Consider the following 19,279-nt stretch of genomic DNA (forward strand, 5'->3'; position numbering starts at 1 on the left):
ACCCTCACAGAGGGCACTCCCGCCTTAGGTGAATGTTTACACCTCAGGTCACACCTCCCGAGAACCAGACGGAGGGACCAATCGGCATGGTCAGAAGGTATCAGCTCAGGCAATCACCCCTCCCTGTGCCTGGCCTTTAGCAAGGGGTACGTGAGTGCCTTACTTGTCTACCCAGGGTGGGGAATTACGCGTTACCCCGTCACCGGCTACGCGTGCGAACGCGTGGATCGGCCTTCAGGCACGCACAGGGAGGAAGGAAGAAGAGGAAAAGGAGAAGAGAGAGGGAGAGAGAGGACAGACTGTCTCAAACGCGGAGGCGGAGACCAGAGAAGGCAAGGAGAAGAAGGCAATGAGAAGAAGACAAGGGAAAGAGTAAGGAAGACAGTGAGGTGGAAAAGAGCAAAGAAAGGAACCAACCAAAGGAAGGAAGAAACGAGAAGTGAAAAAGCAAAATGACCGCAAACAGAGGTCGTGGAATCGTCCGTCTCCGGACGCAGGCGCTAACGACCCCCTTGAGGGGGTGGGACTCCTTTTAGTCGCCTCTTACGACAGGCAGGAATACCTCGGGCCTATTCTAATCCCCGGACCCGCAGGGGGGAGGGACGCCATTGACTGGCAGACGCCAAAGAAGTGTGACACTTCTCCAGCTGGGGAGGGGGAGCAGCGCCCGCAGAAGAAGGTGTGGGAGCCACAGGGGAGGGGGGGGGGGGGAGGAGGAGAGGGGTCCGGGATTGGGTAAGGAAGGGGGAGGAAGGGGTTAAGATGTAACTAAAGCATAACTAGACGTCATGGACACAGGGTGAAGACGTGCATACTTCTTACGAGCCTTGGTATAGGTTAGACAATCAAGAGACTTATACTCCTGTATCTTCTTTTCCTTCTTATATACTGGGCAATCTGGTGAACATGGAGAATGATTGCCATGACAATTTACACACACAGGAGGGGGAACACAGGAACTCCCCTCATGGAGTGGACGTCCACAGTCACCACAGAGAGGGGCCTGCAAACAGCGGGAAGACGTGTCCAAAACACAAGCACTTAAAACACCTCACAGGAGGTGGGGTGTACAGCTTCACATTGATAAACCATAATCTTTACTTTCTCAGAGAGGGTATCCCCTTCAAAGGGGAGGATAAGGGCACCAGTATCAATGCGATTGTCCTTCGGACCCTTCTGAACATGCCGAACCAAAGTGAACAACCCGCCGTCCGAAATTGTCCCTAAGTTCCTCATCTGTTTGAAAGATGAGGTCCTTGTGAAAAATCACACCTTGAACCATATTTAGAGACTGGTGGGGGGTTATGGACACAGGAATTGTGCCAAGATGGTTACAGGCACGAAGGGCTGCAGACTGGGCAGCGGAAGAGTTTTGATCAACAACGAAACTGACTGCATCTTGCTCAGGGAGTCCACTTCGCCAAACTTGTCTTCAATGTGTTTCACAAAGAATAAAGGCTCGGTATTGGTGAAAGTATCCCCATCAGTCGTGGTGCAAACCAGATAGCGGGGTAAAGGTTTCGCCTCTAGCCGACGGGCCTGACCCTCCTCCCAGGGGGTAGCTATGGAAGGGAAGGCCGAAGGGGTGGGAGAAGCAGCAATAGAAGAATCAGTTCCATACAGAGAGACGGCTGCAGAAGAACGGCCAGAGTTCTGGACCCGTATGCATTTCATTTGCATAGCGTCTGCCCTGATACCACCCACTCCGATCAGGGGCTCTTCTCATGGTCGCCACCCAGCCACAGCAAGGGCCGTCTGGCACGGCAGCCATTGCCGGGAGTTCCAATGCTCCACGATGACAAGCAACCACTCCTAGGCTTACATGAGGAGGTCACAGCTAAGATATCAAAAGTGTGATCCCTGTGTGTCAGGGGGCTCAACCAAAAGAGTACATAGCGACCCAACAACATGGGCTGGCTACCGTGCTGGTTATGCACCCTAGCATCAGACAACGACATGAAAGAAAAGATGTAATGAACTATGAGGGCACACGTCAGAGACACTAGTTTTTTTTTTTGTGGTTGTAGGGCGCATAACTTCAATGGTTATTAGCGCCCAGACTACATTAGGAATGCACCACGAGGCACAAGTTTAAAACAGCAACTAAAAGGGAAAACACGAGAAAGGACAGATTGACAGGCGTAGGATTAAAAAAACGGCATAATCAAATGTCCTTAGACAGGTTTGTCAAGTTGATAAAACGAAGAATGCGAGCAGCTGCTCCTGGGTCATCCGCTAAAATGCCATCTAGAGTACATGGCAGGCCAAGATCAAGACGCAGTGTATTAAAATCCGGACAGGACGTTAAAATGTGGCGGACAGTCAATAATTGCCCACATGGGCAGAACGGCGCCGGCGCAGCCGTCAGCAGATGGCGATGGCTGAACTGGCAGTGTCCAATTCGTAACCAGGCCAAAACGACCTCCTCCCACCGAGAAGGGCGTGAGGAGGACGTCCAAGCCGCGGGAAGAGGTTTCAAGGCCCGAAGTTTGTTGTCCGTAAGTGCAGCCCAATCGGCATGCCACAGTGATAAAATGTGCCGACAAATGACCCTGCTACAATCTGATGAAGGGACACAACAAGAAGCTGTCCGAGGCTGAAGGACCACAGCCTTGGCCGCGGCATCTGCAGCTTCGTTCCCAGGGTTACCGACATGGCCAGGAATCCATATAAAGCTAACCGGGGAACCGTCGTCCACCAGCTGCTGAAGAGAGTGTTGGATCCGGTGCACGAAAGGGTGAACCGGATACGGATCACTGAGGGTCTGGATGGCGCTCAGGGAATCGGAGCAGATGACATAAGCAGAATGTCGGTGGCGGCAGATGTAAGGAACAGCCTGGTAGAGGGCAAAGAGCTCAGATGTGAAGACCGAACAATGGCCATGGAGCCGGTATTTGAAACTTTGTGCCCCGACAATAAAAGAACACCCGACCACGTCATTGCTCTTAGAGCCATCTGTATAAATGAACGTCATATTAATGAACTTCGAACGAAGTTCGACAAAACGGGAGTGGTATACCGAACTGGGGATAACCTCCTTTGGGAGCGAGCTGAGGTCAAGGTGAACACGAACCTGAGCCTGGAGCCAAGGTGGCGTGTGGCTCTCGCCCACTCGAAAGGTTGCAGGGAGTGAAAAATCAAGGTGTTGAAGGAGGCGACTAAAGCGAACTCCAGGGGGTAGCAGGGCAGGGACATACAACCCGTATTGACGGTCGAGAGAGTCGTCAAAATAGGAACGATAAGACGGGTGGTGGGGCATTGACAGTAGCCGACAGGCATACCGACAAAGCAGTATATCACGCCGGTAGGTGAGTGGCAATTCACCGGCTTCAGCATGAAGACTCTCGACGGGACTAGTATAAAACGCTCCGATCGCAAGACTTAAGCCCCGATGTTGTATGGAGTTGAGGCGGCGTAAGATGGACGGCCGTGCAGAGGAGTATACGAAGCTCCCATAATCCAGCTTGGAGCGGCCGATCGACCGATATAGGCGAAGTAGGACGGTTCGATCCGCTCCCCACGACATACCACTGAGAACACGGAGGACATTTAGAGAACGGGTACAACAGGCAGCCAAATATGACATGTGGAGACCAGCTAAGTTTCCTGTCAAATGTAAGACCTAAAAATTTTGCTGTCGCGAATGGGAGAGCAACGGGACCGAGTCGTAAGGACGGTGGGAGAAACTTTGTAGCGCCAGAAGTTAATACAGACTGTCTTCTCGGCAGAAAAACGGAAGCCATTGGCGACACTCCAGGGGTAAAGACGGTCAAGAGAACGCTTAAGACAGCGCTCCAGGACACGTGTACACTGCGCGCTGCAATAGATGGTAAAATCGTCCACGAAAAGGGAGCCTGATACATCAGCTGGGAGGCAATCCATTATTGGATTGATCGCGATGGCGAAGAGAGCGACGCTCAAAACTGAGCCCTGTGGCACCCCATTCTCCTGGCGAAAGGTGTCTGACAGGACAGAACCCACACGTACCCTGAACTGTCGATCCATTAAAAAGGAACGAATAAAAAGAGGGAGGCGACCGCAAAGGCCCCATGTATGCATGGTGCGGAGAATGCCCACCCTCCAACAGGTGTCGTAAGCCTTCTCCAAATCAAAGAACACAGCCGCGGTCGGGCGCTTCCGCAAGAAGTTATTCATAATGAAGGTCGACAAGGTAACCAGATGGTCAACAGCAGAGCGGCGCCTACGAAATCCACATTGTACATTGGTAAGTAGGCGTCGAGAGTCTAGCAGCCAAACCAAACGAGAGTTAACCATTCGCTCCATCACTTTACAGACACAGCTGGTAAGCGAGATGGGTCGATAACTGGTAGGCAAGTGCTTGTCCTTCCCCGGCTTAGGAATCGGTACAACAATAGACTCGCGCCAGCATGCGGGAACATGTCCCTCAATCCAGATGAGATTATAAGTACGAAGAAGGAAACCTTTACCCGCAGGAGAAAGGTTCTTCAGCATCTGAATATGAACAGAATCAGGCCCTGGAGCGGAGGACCGTGACCGGGCAAGTGCATTTTCGAGTTCCCGCATGGCGAATGGGCCATTATAACTTTCACGATTCGAGGAGCGGAAGTTAGGTGGCCTAGCCTCCTCTGCCTGTTTGCGGAGGAGGAAGGCAGGGTGGTAATGAGCGGAGCTCGAAACCTCTGCGAAAAAGCGGCCGAAGGCATTGGAGACATCGTCAGGGGCCACAATGACGTCATTCGTGACCGTCAAGTAAGAAATTGGTGAGTGGACCTTAGTGCCAGATAGCCGGCGCAGGCTACCACAGACAACAGAAGAAGGAGTAATACTGTTGAAGGTGCTTGTGAAAGCAGCCCAGCTGGCTTTCTTGCTTTCTTTAATAATACGACGACACTGCGCACGTAATCGTTTATAATTGATACAGTTCGCCACTGTAGGGTGGCGTTTAAATGTGCGTAAAGCACGTCGACGAGCACGTAAAGCATCTCTACATGCTGCGGTCCACCAGGGGACCGATACGCAACGTGGAGAAGAACTAGTGTGAGGGATGGAATATTCAGCAGCAGTGAGAATGACTTCCGTGAGGTGTGCGACCTGACTGTCGCAGCTTGTGAAGGTCTGATCCTGAAAGGTCGCCCTGGAAGAGAAGAGCCCCCAGTCTGCTTTAGAGATGTTCCAACTAGTTAAGCACGGAGAGGGGGTATGATGCAGGAGATGGATAACACACGGGAAGTGGTCGCTCGAATATGTATCAGAAAGTGCATACCACTCAAACCGGCGTGCAAGTTGGGTAGTATATAGAGAGGTCTAAATGGGAATAGGTGTGAGGTGTGTCCAAAAGAAAAGTAGGGGCGCCAGTATTGAGGCAGACAAGATTGAGCTGGTTGAAAAGGTCTGCTAACAGGGAGCCCCTCGGGCAGGATGCTGGAGAGCCCCAAAGGGGATGGTGGGCATTGACGTCTCCAGTTAACAAAAATGGTGCAGGTAGCTGAGCAATAAGTTGCATCATGTCTGCCCTGGTAACGGCAGATGACGATGGAGTGTAAACGGTACAAATGGAAAATGTAAAAGTGGGGAGAATAATTCGGACGGCAACTGCCTGCAGGCCGGTGTGCAATGTGATGGGATCGTAGTAAATATCATCCCGGACCAGCAACATAAACCCCTCCATGAGCCAGAATACCTACCACAGGGGGTAGGTCAAAACGCACAGAGGTGTACAGGAGTGTGGCCCGAAGCAGTTTTTGTGCCTGAAAGGCGCTCTCAGTTTCTAGTAATAAATTTGATCACATGGGCGTAGCTTCGTTTCCTGGGGGACTACGACGAGCGGACGGTGCAAGTGGAGCAGCAACTTTAAGTCCTCTCGGTTGGAGCGAATGCTGCGAATATTCCAGTGAATAAGTGTCATAGTGAGAAGAAAAGGAAGATGAAAGAAGGGGTCACCTCGAAGGCCGCTGAGGGCCTGGCTTCGAGCGAGCACTGCCGCCGCTATCAGTAGGCGGTCAGTCATCGTCCATTGGTTCTATAGGTTCATCGGCCATCTTGTTAAGATGGCCGGGAGGGGGAGCGTCCTCTGCAGGTGAACGGCCAGATGTTCGGCTACCAGTGGTGCGGCCAGGCGAAACGGATGACAGCCTGGGGCGGCAACCGCTGGGTGGCGCAGGAGAAGAAATGCGCCGTGGCGGAGAAGGAGAACTGTGCTTCCCATGAGCCTTCTTGGAAGTTCGTTTAGTGGAAGTACTGGTCGACGGCTGGGAGTTCGAGGTACGTAGGAAGTCTGCACGGGACGGTTCCTTCTTGAAGGCCCGTGCATCTGACTTCTGGGTCTTCGTCGTGGCAGAAGCTGATGAAGGTGCTTGTGTCTGAAGGGTGACGGGAGGAAGAGGAGACGTCGACCGCGCGACCTTAGCACTGGCCGAACGGACGACCGTGGTGCTGAAGGTCAGATCGCATGTCTGGGTTGCCACCTCCCTGGTAGTCGGAGGAGAGGCGAGGACAGTACTGTATTTCCCTGCTGGGAGCAGCGTGGGCTTCCTACTGGCAAATAGCTTGCGAGCAGCCGAGGTGGACACTTTCTCTTTGACCCGAATTTCTTGGATACAGCGTTCTTCCTTGTAGATGGGACAGTCGCGGGAGGACACTGCATGGTCACCCTGACAGTTCACACAACGAGGAGACGGAGGTGGACAGTCACCCTCATGGGCATCCCTGCCACAAGTGACACATTTAGCCGCATTGGAACAAGACTGGCGAGTGTGATTAAAACGCTGACACTGGTAGCAGCGCATAGGTGTCGGGACATAGGGGCGAACAGAAATAACCTCTTAGCTCGCTTTGATACGCGACGGCAGCTGAACACTATCAAAGGTCAAGAAAAGTGTCCGGGTCGGTACAAGGTCATTGTTGACCTTTTTCATGACCCTATGGACAGCCGTCACGCCCTGCTCAGCGAGGAAAGACTGAATCTCCTCGTCAGTCAGTCCGTCGAGGGAGCTAGTATAGACCACACCACGAGACGAATTCAAGGTTCGGTGAGCCTCCACCCGCACAGGGAACGTGTACAGGAGTGTGGCCCGAAGCAGTTTTTGTGCCTGAAAGGCGCTCTCAGTTTCTAGTAATATGGTACCATTACGCAACCTGGTACAAGACTTGACAGATCCGGCTATGGCATCGACACCCTTCTGGATAACAAAAGGGTTGACAGAGGAAAAATCCTTTCCGTCCTCAGATCGAGAAACGACGAGGAACTGTGGGGCAGGCGGTAGTACTTTTGTCACTGATGGCTGGTCACGTTTCCGTTTCTGGGCAGAAGTCGAGACAGATGGAGTGAAATCCATTGCGGAGGAATCCCCCATGATTGCTAGCGTCTCCGATGGCGCGCTCCTTCCTTGTGGGGACCCTGTCAGAGGGAACTCCCACCTTAGGTTAATGTTTACACCTCAGGTCACACCTCCCGAGAAACAGACGGAGGGACCAATCAGCATGGTTAGAGGGTATCAGCTCAGGCAATCACCCCTCCCTGTGCCTGGCCTTTACCAGGGGGTACGTGAGTGCCTTACTTGTCTACCCAGGGCGGGGAATTACGCGTTACCCCGTCACCGGCTACGCATGCGAACGCATGGGTCGGCCTTCAGGCGCACACAGGGAGGAAGGAAGAAGAGGAAAAAGAAGAGAGAGAGGGAGAGAGAGAGAGGACAGACTGTCTCAAACGCCGAGGCGGAGACCAGAGAAGGCAAGGAGGAGGAGGCAAGGAGAAGGAGGCAAGGAGAAGGAGGCAAGGAGAAGGAGGCAAGGAGAAGGAGGCAAGGAGAAGGAGGCAAGGAGAAGGAGGCAAGGAGAAGGAGGCAAGGAGAAGGAGGCAAGGAGAAGGAGGCAAGGAGAAGGAGGCAAGGAGAAGGAGGCAAGAAGAAGAGTAACGAAGACAGTGAGATGGAGAAGAACAAAGAAAGGAACCAACCAAAGGAAGGAAGAAACGAGAGGTGAAAAACCAAAATGACCGCAAATATAGGTCGTGGAACTGTCCGTCTCCGGACGCAGGCGCTAACTACCCCCTTGAGGGGGAGGGACTCCTTTTAGTCGCCTCTTATGACAGGCAGGAATACCTCGGGCCTATTCTAACCCTCGGATCCGCAGGGGGGTTAGAGACACTACGTAAGGTGCTCTTCCCCAAATGGCTCACACTACAGAAGAGAAATTTAGTAATGGAGGTCAAACCCCAGACGGGGGACCAGGGAGTGCCAAAAGGATGGGGTGGTTACGCAACAAATGTAAATTGCAAAACCAACATAACCAGGAGGATAGTGGGGCCAATTTAAGCAAGGACATCAAGAGAGGGAGAGGAGAGGGCAAAGGGGAAGGAGCAAGGAGAGGAAAGGAGGGGAAGGGCAAGGAAATGTAGCCCTGGAAAGAAGGAAGGCTGCAATAGCTGAGGGCCTTGCGCTCACCACACATGTACTCACGGAAGAACCGTGAGGCCCCTGGGGGTTACAATGCCGAGGTAACCAGAGGCCCAACAGATGTCACAAGACCATTGATGGCAATGAGGAAGAGTGTGACACTTAGCATTCACCTGAACCTAAGGTGCACTGAGTAAAGTGCCAACTCAAACCTGGAAGAGCGAGTAAGATTAAAACTCGAGGATAAAAATAGGAAGGGGACCACAGAACCCAAGTCATGGAAGGTAACTAAAATGTGATGGTGCCAAGCCATGTCATATCCCATACGTAGGTCACTGCGACAAGATGCCGGCGGAGAGTAACAGTCTGTCAGATGGTTGTTTCCAGTCAGAGTAAATGGTCAGTTGTAGATCGCCCTACCCAGAAGCCACACTGATATGGGGACAAAAGGCCCTGAGATTCAAGTACCCAACATAATCTGAAGTTGACCATCATTTCGAGCAGTTTACAAACTACATTCGTCAGGCTAATTGGGTGGTAGCTGTCGAGAGACGTTGGGTTTTTCCTGGGCTTAAGGACGAGTATAACTATATTGTCTTGCCATTGTGACAGAAAGGCACCCATGAGCCAAATGTGGTTGAAGACCTGGAGGAGCTGTAGCCTCTGTGGAATGTCCAAGTGTTGGATCATCTGGTTGTCGATGGAATCTGGCCCTGGGACTGTCTCGTGAAGAGACAAGAGCCTGCACCAACTCCCATTCAGCAAAGGGGGCATTATAGGGCTCAACATGGTGCAGGATGGAACAGAGGGGGATCTGTTCAGGTCTGCATTTATGCCGGAGAAATGAAGTAGGGTACAAAGAGGACAGAGATGCTGTTGCAAAGTGTGTCATGAGGTGTACTGCGAGCACCAATAGATCAAAGACAGAACACCTTGAAGGTTAAGACCCTGGACTGTTGACTATCACTGGTGGCCCAGAAGGCTACAGAGCTTTCACCATACCTGTGATGAAGAGGCATACAACCCCAGGGAGGAAACATAGCACTCCCAGCATTCCGTTTTAGTCCACTTAATAAGGTAATGAGCCTTTGGATGGAGACGCTTAAAAGTGAGGTTGGTCTGTGAAGGGTGTCACTCAAATTGCTGCAGCGCCCTGTCTGTGGTCCTGGACAGTGACTGCAACATCCTTGGCCCACCACCGTACTGGCCGATGATGAAGGGGACCTGCTGATAGGGGGACAGCAGTGCCAGCAGCATGAAGAATAGTGGCAGAGATGCCGTGCGCAACTACATCAATGGAATTTGAGAGAAGGGTGTTAAAGTGGACAGCAGACATATATGAATGCCAATTGGCCCTGTGAAATGGCCTGTCTGCCTGGCAGCAGCAGGTTGGTTGGTTGGTTTGGGGGATTAAAGGGACCAGACTGCTATGGTCATCGGTCCCTTTTTCCAAAGACAAAGAATACCCACAGAGCATAAAAACGAGGAACAGAAGAGATCACAGACGATACAGAACAAGAGATACTGAGACAAAGACAAGACAAAACAAACTAAAACCACACAGAGTGTGACGGTGGTTGGCCGACCATAGACATAAAAAAGGAAAGGCCAACCACTTAGAAACACATTAAAAAATCATTGTAAAACCATAGGCCAAAGGCCAGAATCAACACAAAACAATAAAATAAAACAGAAACACTCAGAGTAAATGATAAAATCCCCCTGCCCGAATAAAACGTAAAACCAAGTCAGCCATAGCCGAGTCATCTGTTAAAAGGGCAGAGAGCGAGTCAGGCAGTGCGAACGACTGCTTGAGCGCGGCTAAAAACGGACACTCCAATAAAACATGAACCACGGATAAAACGGAGGCGCAGCGACAAAGAGGCGCGTCCTCACGGCGCAATAAGTGGCCGTGCGTAAGCCGAGTGTGCCCAATGCGCAGCCGGCAGAGGACAACAGACTCCTTGCGAGAGACCCGCAAGGAGGAGCGCCACACACCGGTAGCCCCCTTGATGGCCCGAAGTTTGTTGCGTGAAGGCAGGGCGCGCCATTCAGTGTCCCAAAGGTCCAGAATTTTGCGGCGTAGGAACGCTCGCAAATCTGTCTCCGGGAGGCCAACGGCCAGAGATGGTGCACTAGTCGCCTCTTTCGCCAGCCGGTCAACATTCTCGTTACCGGGGATCCCAACATGGCCTGGGGTCCACACGAAGACCACAGAGCGGCCGCAACGCGCAAGAGTATGCAGGGACTCATGGATAGCCATCACCAGACGGGAACGAGGAAAACACTGGTCGAGTGCTCGTAAACTGCTCAGGGAATCGCTACAGATAACGAAGGACTCACCTGAGCAGGAGCGGATATACTCTAGGGCTCGAAAGATGGCGACCAGCTCAGCAGTGTAAACGCTGCAGCCAGCCGGCAAGGAACGTTGTTCGGAATGGTCCCCTAGAGTGAGCGCATACCCGACACGACCAGCAACCATCGAACCGTCGGTGTAAACAATTCCAGAGCCCTGATACGTGGCAAGGATGGAATAAAAGCGGCGGCGGAAGGCCTCTGGAGGGACCGAGTCCTTCGAGCCCTGTGCCAAGTCGAGCCGAAGGCAAGGGCGAGGGCGAGGAACACGCCACGGGGGTGTACGCAGAGGCGCCTGGAAAGGAGGCGGAACAGGGAAAAACCCAAGCCGGCAGAGAAGCTCCTTGACGCGTACGGCGATCGGACAACCCGACCGGGGCCGACGGTCCGGCAGATGGACGACCGACTGTGGGAACAGGACACGGTAATTTGGATGCCCGGGCAAACTAAAAACATGGGCGGCATAAGCAGCCAGTAATTGTTGGCGTCGTACCCGCAGTGGAGGTACACCTGCCTCCACTAGTACGCTGTCCACAGGGCTGGTGCGGAAAGCACCAGTGGCAAGGCGTATCCCGCTGTGGAGAATTGGGTCCAGCACCCGTAACGCAGATGGGGATGCTGAGCCATAAGCCAGGCTCCCATAATCCAAACGGGACTGGATTAACGCCTGGTAGAGCCGCAACAGGGTAGAGCGGTCGGCGCCCCAGCGGGTGTGGCTCAAGCATCTCAGAGCGTTTAGATGCCGCCAACACGTCTGTTTAAGCTGCCGGATATGAGGCAGCCAAGTCAACCGGGCATCGAAAACCACCCCCAAAAACCTGTGGGTCTCCACCACAGCAAGGAGTCCGTCGGCAAGATAAAGCCGCGGCTCAGGATGGACTGTGCGGCGCCGGCAGAAATGCATAACGCGGGTCTTGGCTGCCGAAAACTGAAACCCATGCGCTACAGCCCAAGACTGCGCCTTACGGATAGCGCCCTGTAGCTGACGTTCAACAGCTGCAATGCCAGGAGAGCTGTAATAAACGCAGAAGTCGTCAGCATACAGGGAAGCGGAGACAGCATTTCCCACGGCCGCAGCAAGCCCGTTAATGGCTATTAAAAACAGACAGACACTTAAAACAGAGCCCTGCGGCACACCGTTCTCCTGGACGTGGGAGGAACTATACGAGGCCGCGACTTGCACGCGAAAGGTACGACACGACAGAAAATTGCGGATAAAAATCGGCAGAGGACCCCGAAGACCCCATCCATGAAGCGTAGAAAGAATGTGATGACGCCATGTCGTATCGTACGCCTTCCGCATGTCGAAAAAGACAGCGACCAGGTGCTCACGGCGGGCAAATGCAGTACGGATGGCCGACTCCAGGCTCACCAGATTGTCGGTGGCGGAGCGGCCTCTACGGAACCCACCCTGAGACGGAGCCAGAAGGCCCCGAGACTCCAGTACCCAATGCAAGCGCCGGCTCACCATCCGTTCAAGCAACTTGCAAAGAACGTTGGTGAGGCTAATGGGACGGTAGCTGTCCACCTCCAGAGGGTTCTTTCCAGGTTTCAAAACGGGGATGACAATGCCTTCCCGCCATTGCGACGGAAACTCCCCCTCGACCCAAAGACGGTTGTAAAGATCGAGAAGGCGCCGCTGGCAGTCCACTGAAAGGTGTTTCAGCATCTGATAGTGGATGCCATCTGGCCCAGGAGCGGTATCAGGGCAAGCAGCGAGGGCACTGCGAAATTCCCACTCACTAAATGGAGCATTGTAAGATTCTGGGTGGTTGGTGCGAAACGAAAGGCTCCGACGTTCCATCCGCTCTTTAATGGAGCGGAAGGCCTGGGGGTAATTCGCATAAGCGGAACTCATAGCAAAATGCTCTGCTAAGCGATTGGCAATGACGTCGGAGGCAGTACAAACTGCTCCATTCAGTGAGAGCGCAGGGACGCTGGCAGGTGGTCGATAGCCGTAGACGCGTCGAATCTTGGCCCAGACCTGCGAGGGAGTGACATGGAGGCCAATGGTGGACACATACCGCTCCCAGCACTCCTTCTTGCCTTGGCGGATAAGGAGGCGGGCCCGCGCACGCAGCCGTTTGAAGGCGATAAGGTGGGCTAAGGAGGGATGTCGCTTGTGACGCTGGAGCGCCCGCCGGCGATCTTTAATCGCTTCAGCGATCTCAGGCGACCACCAAGGCACAGCCTTCTGCCGAGGGGACCCAGAAGAACGGGGAATGGCAGATTCGGCGGCAGTAACGATGCCGATGGTGACCGATTGAACCACCGCATCAATGTCATCAGTAGAGAGAGGCTCAAAAGCGGCAGTGGAGGAGAACAAATCCCAGTCAGCCTTATTCATAGCCCATCGGCTAGGGCGCCCAGAAGAGTGACGCTGTGGTAATGACAAAAAGAGCGGAAAGTGGTCACTACCACACAGGTCGTCATGCACACTCCATTGGACAGATGATAAGAGGCTATTGCTACAGATGGAAAGGTCAATGGCGGAGTAGGTGCCATGCGCCACACTGAAGTGTGTGAAGGCACCATCATTTAACAGCGAGAGATCGAGCTGCGACAATAAATGCTCAACGATGGCGCCTCGACCTGTGGCCACTGACCCACCCCACAGAGGGTTATGGGCGTTGAAATAGCCCAATAGCAAGAAAGGTGGCGGCAATTGGGCGACCAGTGCAGCCAGGACATGCTGCGAGACATCACCATCCGGTGGAATGTAAACACTGCAGACGGTAACAGCCTGTGGCGTCCACACGCGTACAGCGACAGCCTCTAAAGGCGTCTGGAGAGGGACAGACTCGCTGTGCAGAGTGTGAAGGACATATATGCAGACGCCACCAGACACCCTTTCATAAGCTGCTCGGTTCTTATAATAACCCCGATAGCCACGGAGGGCGGGGGTTCGCATCGCTGGAAACCAAGTTTCCTGGAGAGCAATGCAGAAGAAAGGGCGAAGGCTGAGAAGTTGGCGGAGCTCAGCTAAATGGTGGAAAAAACCGCCGCAGTTCCACTGGAGGATGGTATTGTCCATGGCTGAGAAAGGCGTGAAAGGACTGGGAAGGCAATTTACGCCGCTTGTTCACTCACTGCCACCGATTCAGCACCCGTACGAGAGGCATCCATGGCGTCTGAGGGACCAGCGAGATCAAGGTCCTCAGCGGACGCTAGAATCTCGACTTCATCCTCAGACGCAGAGCGCGAAAGGTGCGGTGGGGTTGGTGCCACCGCAAGTTCTTTGGCCTTAGAGGTCTTTCTCTTGGACTTCTCTCGCTGAACCTTGGGTTTCACCGGCTGGGAAGGCTTCACCGATTCAGTCTCCGGGACAGAGGAGGATCGTGAAGCCCTACGCCCGGCCGCTGGTGAGGACTTATGCCACTGGTGGCCGTCATCCTTCCCGCTGGTGGAACCCTGGGAAGGGAGGGTCCCAAGGGAACTCTTACGGGCGAGAGTAGCCGAAGAAGTTAGACGCTTCTCCGGCTGAGAAGCGGGGACGGACGTCCCCGACGGGTGGGAGGAGGTTGCTCCTGAGGTAGGTGGTGCAGGAGCAACCGGTTGGGTAGAGCCCCCCACGGGCAAGGGGGCAGGAGGAGTCTTACTGCTTATCGAGCTGGCCGGAAGTCTCGAAACTGATGGAGCTAGCACAGTTGTTGTAGCAGCTGCATAAGAAGATGTCATTCTCACAGGATGGAGTCTGTCATATTTCCGTTTGGCCTCAGTATAGGTCAGCCGGTCCAGGGTCTTATATTCCATGATTTTGCGCTCTTTCTGAAAGACTTTGCAGTCAGGCGAGCAAGGTGAATGGTGCTCCCCGCAGTTGACGCAGATGGGAGGCGGGGCACATGGAGTATCGGGATGAGATGGGCGTCCGCAATCGCGACATGTGAGGCTGGAAGTGCAGCGGGAAGACATATGGCCGAACTTCCAGCACTTGAAGCACCGCAGTGGGGGAGGGATATAGGGCTTGACGTCACATCGGTAGACCATCACCTTGACCTTTTCCGGTAACGTATCACCCTTGAAGGCCAAGATGAAGGCACCGGTAGCAACCTGATTGTCCCTCGGACCCCGATGAACGCGCCGGACGAAATGAACACCTCTACGTTCTAAGTTGGCGCGCAGCTCGTCATCAGACTGCAAAGGGAGATCCCTATGGAAAATAACACCCTGGACCATATTTAAACTCTTATGTGGTGTAATAGAAACGTTAACATCCCCCAACTTGTCACAAGCAAGTAACCTGCGGGACTGGGCGGAGGATGCCGTTTGTATCAGTACTGACCCAGAGCGCATTTTAGACAAGCCCTCCACCTCCCCAAACTTGTCCTCTAAATGCTCGACGAAGAACTGAGGCTTTGTGGAGAGAAAAGACTCCCCATCAGCTCTCGTGCAAACTAAGAATCGGGGCGAATAACTGTTACCTCCATCCTGAGACTTACGCTCTTCCCACGGCGTGGCCAGGGAGGGGAACGTTTTCGGATCGTACTTCTGAGCATTAAATTGAGCCCGAGAACGCTTAGAGACTGCTGGCGGCTGGCCGCCAGCGAGAGATGATGTACCACACTTCATTGCGGGTCATCCGCCCTGATGCCACCTACTCCGACCAAGGGCCCTCCCCACGGGCGCCACCCAGCCACAGCAATAGCCACCTGGCAGGATGGCCATTGCCGGGAGTCCTGATGCCCCAGGGAGATGGGCATCTACTCCTTGGCATACGTGGGGAGTGAACGGCGCAGGCATCAGTAGAGCGATCCCTGTGTTGTCAGGGGGCTACAACCAAGAGGGTACATGGCGGCCCCACCACAACGGACTGGCTACCGTGCTGGATGTTAGGTGACATGTGGTCCATGGGCGTCGTCAGTGCAGAAAATGGCCCTGCACAGTGCATGCAGGGGCGCATCGATGTCCAAGAGATGGTGAGCGGGCAAGACTGCAATGCAACGACGAATAAGATGGCGAAAGTTCTCAACACAACACGGACACAATGCACCAAGTAAGGCGCCCTTCCCCAATCGGCTCGCTCTTCGGAAAAATTTTGAGACTTGGAGGTCAAACCCGACAGGGGACCATCACATAAGGCCGAAACGTTTGAGACTCCTTTTAGTCGCCTCTTACGACAGGCAGGAATACCGCGGGCCTATTCTAACCCCCGAACCCGCAGGGGGGGGGGGGGGGGGGGGGGGCAGCAGCAGGGGAACGATAGAATCACCAGAAAGTGGTCACTGTCACAAAGGTCATCGTGGGATGACCAATGCAGGGAAGCCACGACGGCAGGGGAGGAGATCGTGAGATCGATAGCAGAGGAGGCGCCAAGCTGGCGCTGAAGTGAGTAGGGGAATCATCATTGAGGTGACACAAATTGCGGTCCATGGTAAGTTGGTTAATTAGGGTACCCCTACCCATTGAAGTAACACTCCCCCCACATTGAATGGTGGGCACTGAAGTCCCCAAGTAGGAGCAACAGGGGTGGGAGTGGCTGAAGCAAGGTAGAGAGTGCAACATAAGCAACTGACCTGCCTGGAGGGCGGTAGACATTACAAATGGTGATTGCGGAGTCATTTGCACTCCAACCACTATTGCTTCCAGGTTGCTATGTAGGGGAATCCAGTCACTAATGACATCAGAATGAACTGAAGTGCAGACCCCACCCAATGGTACTCCAGGACCAGCACAGTTCCGACAGAATGCCCAAGAACCACAAAAAATTGGAGAGTGGTCATCACTGAAAAGCGTTTCTTGAAAAAGGAGACAGAATAAGAGGACACAAGATGCTGCATTTCCCGTAGGTGACAACAGTATCCATTGAAATTCCACTGGATCTCATGTGGCATGAAGCCGAGGAGCAGGAGGGTGACATCCATAAATAAGTTGTCAGACTCAGGTTTCGAGGGGGGAGATGGCACCTGCAGGGCTACAGGGGGTGCCTTGTCTTGGGATTTATGTTTCTTGTTCTTGTTCTTTTTCTTACTCCTGTTCTTCTCCAACTCTTTCTGAGGTGGATTTTTGTTTTTTTTTTGTTTTGTTTTGTGTTTTAGTGCGCTCAACTACTAAGGTCATTAGCGCCCAGTCACAAACGTGAGTGCACTAATAGCGTAGAAAAACGCAAGGGGGCAACACCAGAGAGTACTTACAAAGACGCAGATAAACAAAATAAAAGATCTCTTTGGACAAGTCCGCCAATGTAATGAAACTAAGGACACAAGCAGCTGCTCGAGCATCATCAGCTAAAAGTTCCTGTAAGGTAGACGGCAGACACAGGACAACACGAGAGTGAATAAAACGGGGACAGGACAATAAAGCATGGCACACTGACAATGGATGACCACAGGGGCACTGTGGGGTGGGGCCACCAGACAACAGGTAGCGGTGGTTGAATCAACTATGTCCAATCCGCAACCTGGCCAAAATGACCTCCTCTTGCTGGGAAGGGCGTGAGGAGGTCGTCCAAGCCGTCGGGATCGGTTTGATGGCCCTAAGCTTATTTTCATGGAGAGAGGACCAAGCCTCATGCCACAATGATGAAACGCGCCGACAAAGAACCCCACTAACATCAGTTGATGGGACACAAAAGGAAGCTGTTCGAGACAGGAGGACAGCAGCCTTGGCCACAGAATCAGCAGCTTCGTTCCCAGGCACACCAACGTGGCCAGGAATAAATAAAAAAAGACACGAGCGCCGGTATCAGCTAGCGACTTTTTTTTTTTTGGTTGGGTTTAAGGGCGCTCAACTGCTGAGGTCATTAGCGCCCAGTCACTGTTGTTAGAGCACATGGAATCTGGTAAAACTCAAGGGGATGGGGGGAACACCAGAAGAACCTGATAAAGATGCAGATAAAATAAGTAAAAAGGTTAAATGTCTTTGGACAAGCCAGTTAAAGTTATAAAACGCAGAATATGAGCAGCTGCTCGAGCGTCATCAGCTAAAGTAGATGGCAGGGACAGGACAACACGAAATTGACTAAAACGGGGACACGACAACAAAACATGGCGCACTGTTAATGCCTGACCACAAGGGCACTGCGGGGCTGGGTCACCGGAGAGCAGGTAGCGGTGGCTAAACCGGCAATGCCCAATCCGCAACCTGGTCAGGAGGACCTCCTCGCGCCGAGATGGTTGTGAGGATGTTGTCCAAGCAGTTGGGAGCGGTTTTACTGCCCAGAGCTTGTTTCCTTGGAGGGATGACCAAGCATCCCACCACAACGACACAAGCCTCTTACATACATCCCCACAAACGTCAGATGACGAGACACAATGGGAGGCTGGCCGAGGCAGGAGGACTGCAGCCTTGGCTGCAGCATCCGCAGCCTCATTCCCAGGCACTCCTACATGTCCGGGAACCCACAGAAAGCTGACTGAACCACCATTATCAGCGAAAGAATGGAAGGACTGCTGTATCCGTTGAATCAAGGGATGAACCGGATAGGGAGCTCCAAGGCTCTGAAGAGCACTGAGTGAGTCAGCAGAGTACATACGATGAATGGCGGTGGCGGCGGGCATACTGAACGGCCTGATGGAGAGCAAAAAGCTCGGCCGTAAAGCTGGAACATTGGTCGAGGAGCCGGTATTTAAAGGTGGCGGCCCCGACGACAAAGGCACAGCCGACACCATCGTCAGTTTTGGAGCCATCGGCGTAAATAAAGGTGTGACCGGCAAGTCGAGCACGAAGTTCGACAAACCGTGAGCAATACACTGCAGCCGGAGTACCTTCCTTCGGGAGTGAGCTGAGGTCGAGATAAATATGAACCAGAGCCTGGAGCCAAGGTGGTGTCGGGCTCTCACCCTCTCTGAAGGTGGTAGGGAGGGCAAAATCCAATTGTCGAAGCAGGCGACGGAAGCGGACTCCGGGGGACAGCAGGGCAGACACATACAACCCGTACTGACGGTCGAGAGAATCGGCGAAGAAGGACTTGTAAGAGGGGTGGTCGGGCATAGACAACAGCCGGCAGGCATACCGACACAGCAGTACGTCGCGCCGGTAGGTCAATGGTAACTCGGCAGCTTCAGCATAAAGACTCTCGACAGGACTAGTGTAGAAGGCTCCGGTCGCAAGACGTATCCCCCGATGGTGGATGGAGTTGAGCCAGCGTAAGAGGGATGGCCGAGCGGACGAGTAGACGAAGCTGCCATAATCCAGCTTCGATCGGACTATGGACCGATACAAGCGAAGCAGGACAGTGCGATCCGCTCCCCAAGATGAACCGCTAAGAACTCTGAGGACATTAAGGGAACGTGTACAACGGGCCGCCAAATAAGAGATATGTGGAGACCAACACAGTTTCCTGTCCAACGTGAGCCCTAGAAACTTAGTTGTGTCCACGAATGGGAGAACAACGGGACCGAGATGTAAGGATGGCGGAAGGAACGCTTTATATCACCAAAAGTTGATACAAACCGTCTTCTCTTCAGAGAACCGGAAGCCGTTTGCCACGCTCCATGAGTAGAGGCTGTCTAGACAACGCTGAAGGCAGCGCTCCAGGAGGCATGTTCTCTGGGCACTGCAGTAGATCGCGAAGTCATCGACAAAGAGAGAGCCGGAGACATGAGGTGGAA

Source organism: Schistocerca americana, chromosome 5 (genome assembly GCF_021461395.2).
Source record: "Schistocerca americana isolate TAMUIC-IGC-003095 chromosome 5, iqSchAmer2.1, whole genome shotgun sequence".
NCBI classification, from domain to species: domain Eukaryota; kingdom Metazoa; phylum Arthropoda; class Insecta; order Orthoptera; family Acrididae; genus Schistocerca; species Schistocerca americana.